This window comes from Drosophila mojavensis, unplaced genomic scaffold (assembly GCF_018153725.1).
Source record: "Drosophila mojavensis isolate 15081-1352.22 unplaced genomic scaffold, ASM1815372v1 contig_36, whole genome shotgun sequence".
NCBI classification, from domain to species: Eukaryota; Metazoa; Arthropoda; class Insecta; order Diptera; family Drosophilidae; genus Drosophila; species Drosophila mojavensis.
In genome coordinates this window covers 13,450,598-13,457,162 of record NW_025318858.1, presented here as the reverse complement: position 1 = coordinate 13,457,162, position 6,565 = coordinate 13,450,598, and the positions used below count along the sequence as shown (strand labels likewise).

General features: G+C 40.2%; 1 long non-coding RNA gene across 1 annotated transcript; it reads right to left on the bottom strand.

The window, feature by feature from the left end:
* LOC26528391 lies at nt 1-1,397 on the bottom strand. The gene is made up of 3 exons (XR_001449426.3): nt 1,239-1,397; nt 782-1,146; nt 1-80 (listed from the first exon to the last, which is right to left on the bottom strand). It is a non-coding gene; the product is annotated as an uncharacterized LOC26528391 (long non-coding RNA).
* Nucleotides 1,398-6,565: the final 5,168 nt, after the last annotated feature.

Below are 6,565 nucleotides of genomic sequence, written 5' to 3'. Positions count from 1 at the left end.
TTTATAAAGACAGTAAAATTTTATTGTTTAGAATATGACGCCATAATTACAGATCTCTGCCTGTCTGTTGTAAGTTGCATCTGAAAAGAAAAGAAAAAATTATGAAATTAACAATTAATAATGCTGCTGCTGCCTTTACTGCTCCTGCTCTGCTCCTGCTAGTTGCAAATTTTTATAGCATACTTTTGCGCGCCATGCACAAGGCATAAAGCAAAGCTTTCGACTGCTGGCACTGCGGGCGTCAAATAAACAATGAACACAAAGCACGAGCAATTTCGTAATAAAAAATTACACACATGCCACGCCTACACAGCAGAGCATACGTTTGCCAGCGTCAAAGCGAAATCGGCTTTTGTTATTGCACCTACTACTCCACTCTCCCCTCTACCGACAAAGGCAGGACTTTGCCCCGCTGTCCCGAAACAGAGCAAGGAATTCAAATTACGAGTTTTGTTTACAATCGAGCGCCAGCCTCACCCAACGTCGTCGTCGTCGTTGCCGTCGTCAACTCTTTGCACACGAGTTATTGAATTGCGCGCACCCACCTGCCGAGACACAATAACCCCAACCGTCCCCCTTCATACCTCCCTCTCTCTCTCTTTATCACCTGCGACAGTAAAGTTTTTATTGGCAGCACGCGGTGCTTTGTTTCGGCTGTCAAGCAATTTTCAATTTACCTAGCACTCGCGCGCGCGCCCCAACCGCACACACCTGCCCTTCCAGTAACACCTGAGCTGCTGCGGCCCCATGCTAGACCGAGTGGCTGAGCGACTGAGCTTACCTCGATGGTTGACGGTTGCTGTGCTGCATATATAGACAACCAAGCTCAACCTGTTATCCAAGACACGACACTGGCTGGAATTCCGCTGTAGGGGTTCGGAAGGTGTCGGGCATGGCGAGCGCTCCTGAATTTCTTTCCAAAGCCTAGCACGTATATAATCCGAAGGGCCAACAGGCCGGACCGGAGGGACCACAGCCTCTCGGCCCGCAGCCACATGGTCCACCGCCACATGGCGCACAGCTGCCCCAGGGGCCGCACGGCCCGCAAGCACCACCACACGGACCACACGCAGCCCAGGGACCCCAGCCGTAACTGCATCCGCCGCATCCTCCGCCACACATCTTGAGGTAGTGTTTTTTTTAGTGCTGTGTTCGACAATCAAAATCGAAAATAATTAATTAGAAATAAAATAAAATTTTGGAATTTTCATTTTTATTGTATTTTTTTTTTTTCTCACCTTTGCTTCACAGAAAAAGGAACTTTAAAAAGAATTTATTTTTTATATTTTTTGCCCAAAAATATAGATGGAATTAATTTTGTGTTCTTATTGGGTTTTATTATAGTACTTTCAGTCCGTTGTGGGTAAGACGAAAGTTCTATAAAGAATGAGGTATAAGGTTTTCAGATTTACTTCCTAGCCATTCGAAACGAGCTGTGCGAGTCATGGCTTGCTTGGATGAATAAAACATGAATTGTAGTTTCTGTGCTCTTTAAGTGGTTTGTGTTAATACACAAAGATTCCGTAAAAAATAGAATTTTTTTATATTTCCTATTTTCAGTAATTAGTGATAATGCAGAAATATAAGAATATATAAAAGATCATATCCGTAAAAAATAGAATTTTTTTATATTTCCTATTTTCAGTAATTAGTGATAATGCAGAAATATAAGAATATATAAAAGATCATATTCTACCTAAATTCTGCATAATTTTATTTTAACTTATTATTAAAAATTATTCTTTGTTATAATTTAACTTATTTATTATTATATTATGTATATTACTATTATTATTTTTATATTAATATATTTATCATAAATTCTAATTTAACTATTCTTATATTATATTTCTTCTATTATTATAATTATTATTTATTTATTATTTTTATATCATTAATTTAGGGTCCACCTATAAAATATGTGGAATTTTATAATAACTTCCAAGACAATTTTTAAAGACTTTTTCAGCTAATGTCAATAGATGTATAGAGTAAATTATTTCAACTTGCATGTCTAATGCATTATCAGTAGAATTATCTTGCTTCTGAATTATTATCCTGCTTCTTTCTATCCTGACTTATTTCTCCCCCTTTAAGCAATCCAATTGCATAGTAGAAGAAGCTGCGCTTGTAATTATTATACCTGAGAGTTCGTTGGGGCTGCCAGAAGCTAACGGTGTCAGTTCTTGCAACAGCAGCAACAGCAGCTGCTGCAGCAATTTTTACGACGTCATTAACCCAACAAGTAGCTTCCGTTGCTGCCACAAGCCAACGAGCCAACGAGCCACGAGCCACGAGCCAAACGAGGTGGCGTCAGAGCTTGGGTAAACGGGTTAGCCAGACACACTGAGTTGCACATTCCGGCAGCAGTTGCACTCGCAGCAGCAGCAGCAGCAGAGGCAGGGGCAGGGGCAGAGGCAGAGGCAGCTATGCGCCTGCAAATATGCAATGCAAAATAGCTGCTGGCAAATTGTTTTGGGGCCAGAGAGACATTTTGCACAGCTCGTAATGCACTAGCCATGCCAACAAAGGTGAGAGGGGAAGGGGCTGAGGAGGGCGACGGTGGAGCAGCTGAGCACCTGCACAGCTACGGCCAAACTCTGTTTACCTAGCTGACAAAATTTAACAAAGTTTAATGCAGAAACATTTCGAGTTTGACCAGCTGTTGACCTTGAGCGCGAAATTGTGGTAATTAAATTCCCATCGATGCGCATAATTTGGCGAAATTCGAGAGAATTCGTAGGCTTTTTATGGCCCAGTTAGTAGGAAAATCATCTTTGCTTGTTTATAGGCGAAAACTTTTACAGCATTGCAAACATAAAACTTGGCTAATGAGCCGCTAAGCAGCAGGAGCTAAGGAGCAGGAGCTGAGGAGCAGGAGCAGGAGCAGCAGCCGCCTGGCAAATAATACTCTAAAGGGTTAACACTAACTACAGCAACAGCAACAGCAACAACAACAGCAACAACAACAGTTGCTGCGCCATAACAATTATAAAATGAAAATGCCGCAGAGCCATGAAAATCAACGACTTAGTCGCACTTGGCTGCCAGGCAAAAAGGCTGTTAAATTTAATAACACAATCGCAAATTGGCTGAGGGGTCTTAAATTTATGAAATTTAAATTGAACCGAGCCAGAGGAAAAGCTCAAATCAAAGAAACCACCCGCTGCGTCTGGCTAGTGCTGGGCAGGAGTCGAGGGGGTGGTGGCAGACAGCAGCTGTGCAAGCGCTTTTCCTTTGCTCCTCCTCCTCCTCCCTCAGTTTGCCTCGCCCCCCTCAGCCGCCCACCATTCTCTGGGGATAAATTAGTGGTTTTGCTCTCTCCTAATATAGTCTTTGGCAAATGCTTCGGCATCGTCTTGCGACATTTGTCACCCTCAGTCGCCTCACTGATTTAATATTTATTTTATTAATAGAAAATTAACATAAAAAAATTGCCGAAATATTTTGACACTTGGCACTTGGCTCGATTGTGTGGGCCCGCCCCCGTTCGCCCGGCCAAGGGGTGGCTTCTTATTATTTTGACACTTGCCAAACAATTGGCATGCGAAGTGAAAGCCCAGCTGCCTTAAAGCTGCTGCTGCAACAACAATAGCAACAGCAACAACAACAACAACAGCAACGGCAACGGCAACAACGACAGAAGGTGCCAAGGCAGGCAAAATTTTATTATGGAATTTCGTAAATTAAATATTTACACGACAGCTGCGCGAAGATCTTGCGAATGCCTTGATTCAATATTGAGCCTCGAAAATAATTGAATTTAATAGCTCGCTGGGTCAAGGCTTTAAACTCGTGCTGCTGCTGCTCCTGCTGCTGCTGCTGCTGCTCCTGCTGCTGCTGCTGTTACTCCTGCTACTCCTGTTGCTGCTGCCAGCGTGTATTTCGTTGACTGAACTTCGGAAATTGGCTTTAAAACATAATGAGCCCAGGATTGATAACTCAATAAGCATAAATAATATGGGTTAATGCTGAGAGCATGATATTTCCTTATATAATATATATAAAGGAAGCTGAAAGATATTTGCAGAGAAAATATTACAAATTTACTCTTTTCTCTTAGACTACGAGCTCAGTTGAGTTGTCTGTCTTTCCGACTTCCCGTTCGCCTGTTCCTATGAACATCAAGATCTCAGAAAATAAAATAGCTAAAGAAATTTTGAAATGTGTATTCAATATGCAGTGAGAGCTTATCATATTTTTTCGATAACTCATACCGTTTCCTGCTCATCAACAATTATCGAAATATTGATTTCACTTTTTAAGCTTAATTTGTTGTGAAAAGTATGTTTTACTATTAGACCTAGAGACTTCAGATTTACTATGAATAGATCAAAATATAAATGTAGTATAATATGTCATAGAATTGGTCCGCTTTGCTCTCTCCGCCTATTCCACTTTCTCGACTCTTGTTCTTCTCCCAACTATATTTCTCCACAGACTTACAGGTCTTAGCCCTAGCATATAATATTCCTTTCAAACTATTGCGAATGTAATTAGCAGGCATTACAATTACGCATCTAACCAAAGTCAACAGCTTTGCAAGGGACAGCGACAAGCGCGAAGAAAATTGCTCATTTAAAAATTAAAATACTAAAAAAAAAGAGAGAAAAGCGAGAAAAGGAGAAGAGGAGACGACAGAAAAGAAAAGTAAATAAACAAAATGAGAGTGAAGCAAAGGGGAAGCGGGAGCAGGAGCAAAGCAGGTGAGCGCAATGCGGTTGGGCCAACGAAAGGAGCAGCGAGCGAGAAAGCGAGCGCTGAACGCCGTGTCACTAATTCAGGTAATTTGTCACTTTATTTACATTTGAAATTAATGTTGTTGCTGTTGCTGGTGTTGCTGTTGTTGCCGTTGCTGTTGTTGTCTGTGGAGGACAGCAAGAAACCGAGAAAACCAATTTCCATTTTCATTTTGTGGGCAACGCAGCGCACAGAAGACAAAACAAATGAGTGACTGACGTGCGGGACGAAACCGTCGAGCGTGAGAAGGGGCAACCCTTTATCTTATGCCACACCACCCCCCCATTGCCCACACCCGGCGAGGGACACGCGACAAATGGACAGACGGACCCAAGAAATGCGATTAACATTTGAGCACTGGGCAAAAAGGCAGCGAGGCGACGCCTTTTGTGGCGGCCCGCACGTAGGCAACTGCCTCGCTGCCCCGCTGCCCCGCTGCCCCGCTGCCTCGCTGCCTCGCTGGTTGACTGGTCGTTCCACACGGCGTATGCTTAATTTGAATGAAGTGGCAACGTCGTTAATAGCCCTTGCCACGCTCGAAAAGCTCCTAACCTAAAGCAGCCGACGCCACACGCCTCGGTGCTGCAGCAACCCTTTCACCTGCACAGGTGCTCAGCTCTTTTAATGATGCTGTTTACTTTGCATTTGATGTGACAGCCTTTCAAAGACAGCGACACAGACTGGGCGAGGGAGGGACAGCCAGAGAAAGAGAGAGAGAAAGAGAGAGAGAGTGAAAAGAATTAGAATGTAGACCCGAGCAAATGTTGGCACAGCAACAATATTTGCCAAAACGAAATTGGCTAAAAAAATGTTGCCTACATAAGTGGAAATGAAATAGAAGAGTCGAGCTGAGTAAGTGATCTACTAGCAGATACCCTGTAAGTACAAGAAAATGTTCGCAATATTTGCCAAAACGAAATTGGCTACAAAAAATGTTAAATAAATAATAATAATAATTAAATAAATAAAACTAATATTAAATATACTCATACTCATGTTATATTTATATATAACATATATACATTTTATATACAGTAATATTTAGATGTAATAATTGGTAATATGTCTAAACACAAAATAAAAATCGAATTATTTTTGTTTTTATGAACTAATGCGAAATATTATATGAGCTATTATTTTGAATTTCTTTGGATATACAAGATATATTAGGTACTAACTGTAGTTATAGGTAGTGAATGGAATGAAAGTGAAGGACTTGATTAGATTGCAATCAAAATAACATTTTAATACACTTCAACTTTACTTACTATCTGTAGATTTCTCTGTTAAACCTCTATTTGCATTATGGTATATTATGAATCGATATGCTAAAGCTGGAATTCAATAGAAAATTCGTTATTATTATATGATAAATAATATCGAAAAGAGTTTGTAAAATTATTTAAAGCCAATTTCAAGTATTATGTTTACCAATATTAAGAAAGTGTTATACTTAACATATTATATAATATTTTTACCAATATTGGGAAACTATTATACCTAACATATATAAAAAAAAAACTTTTGTTTTCTACCAGCCTGGTAGTTCTCGAGATCTAAACACGTCAGCTACAGACAGATCGAAACAACCTTAACCAGGATTTCAAGTGCTGCATGCCTATGTCACAATATACCCCATTCAAACCTCTATAAGAATGTAAAACACAATATCCAATTGAAAATTAATCAAGTATTCAAAATTTGTCTTAGGTCTATAAAATACAAGATTTTTTCCAATTATTAAAAGTTTAAGAAATTATTGAAAATCTTCACTGCATTTATTTGCTTCCACAGCAATTCGAAAGAAATTCAATATTATATGCCA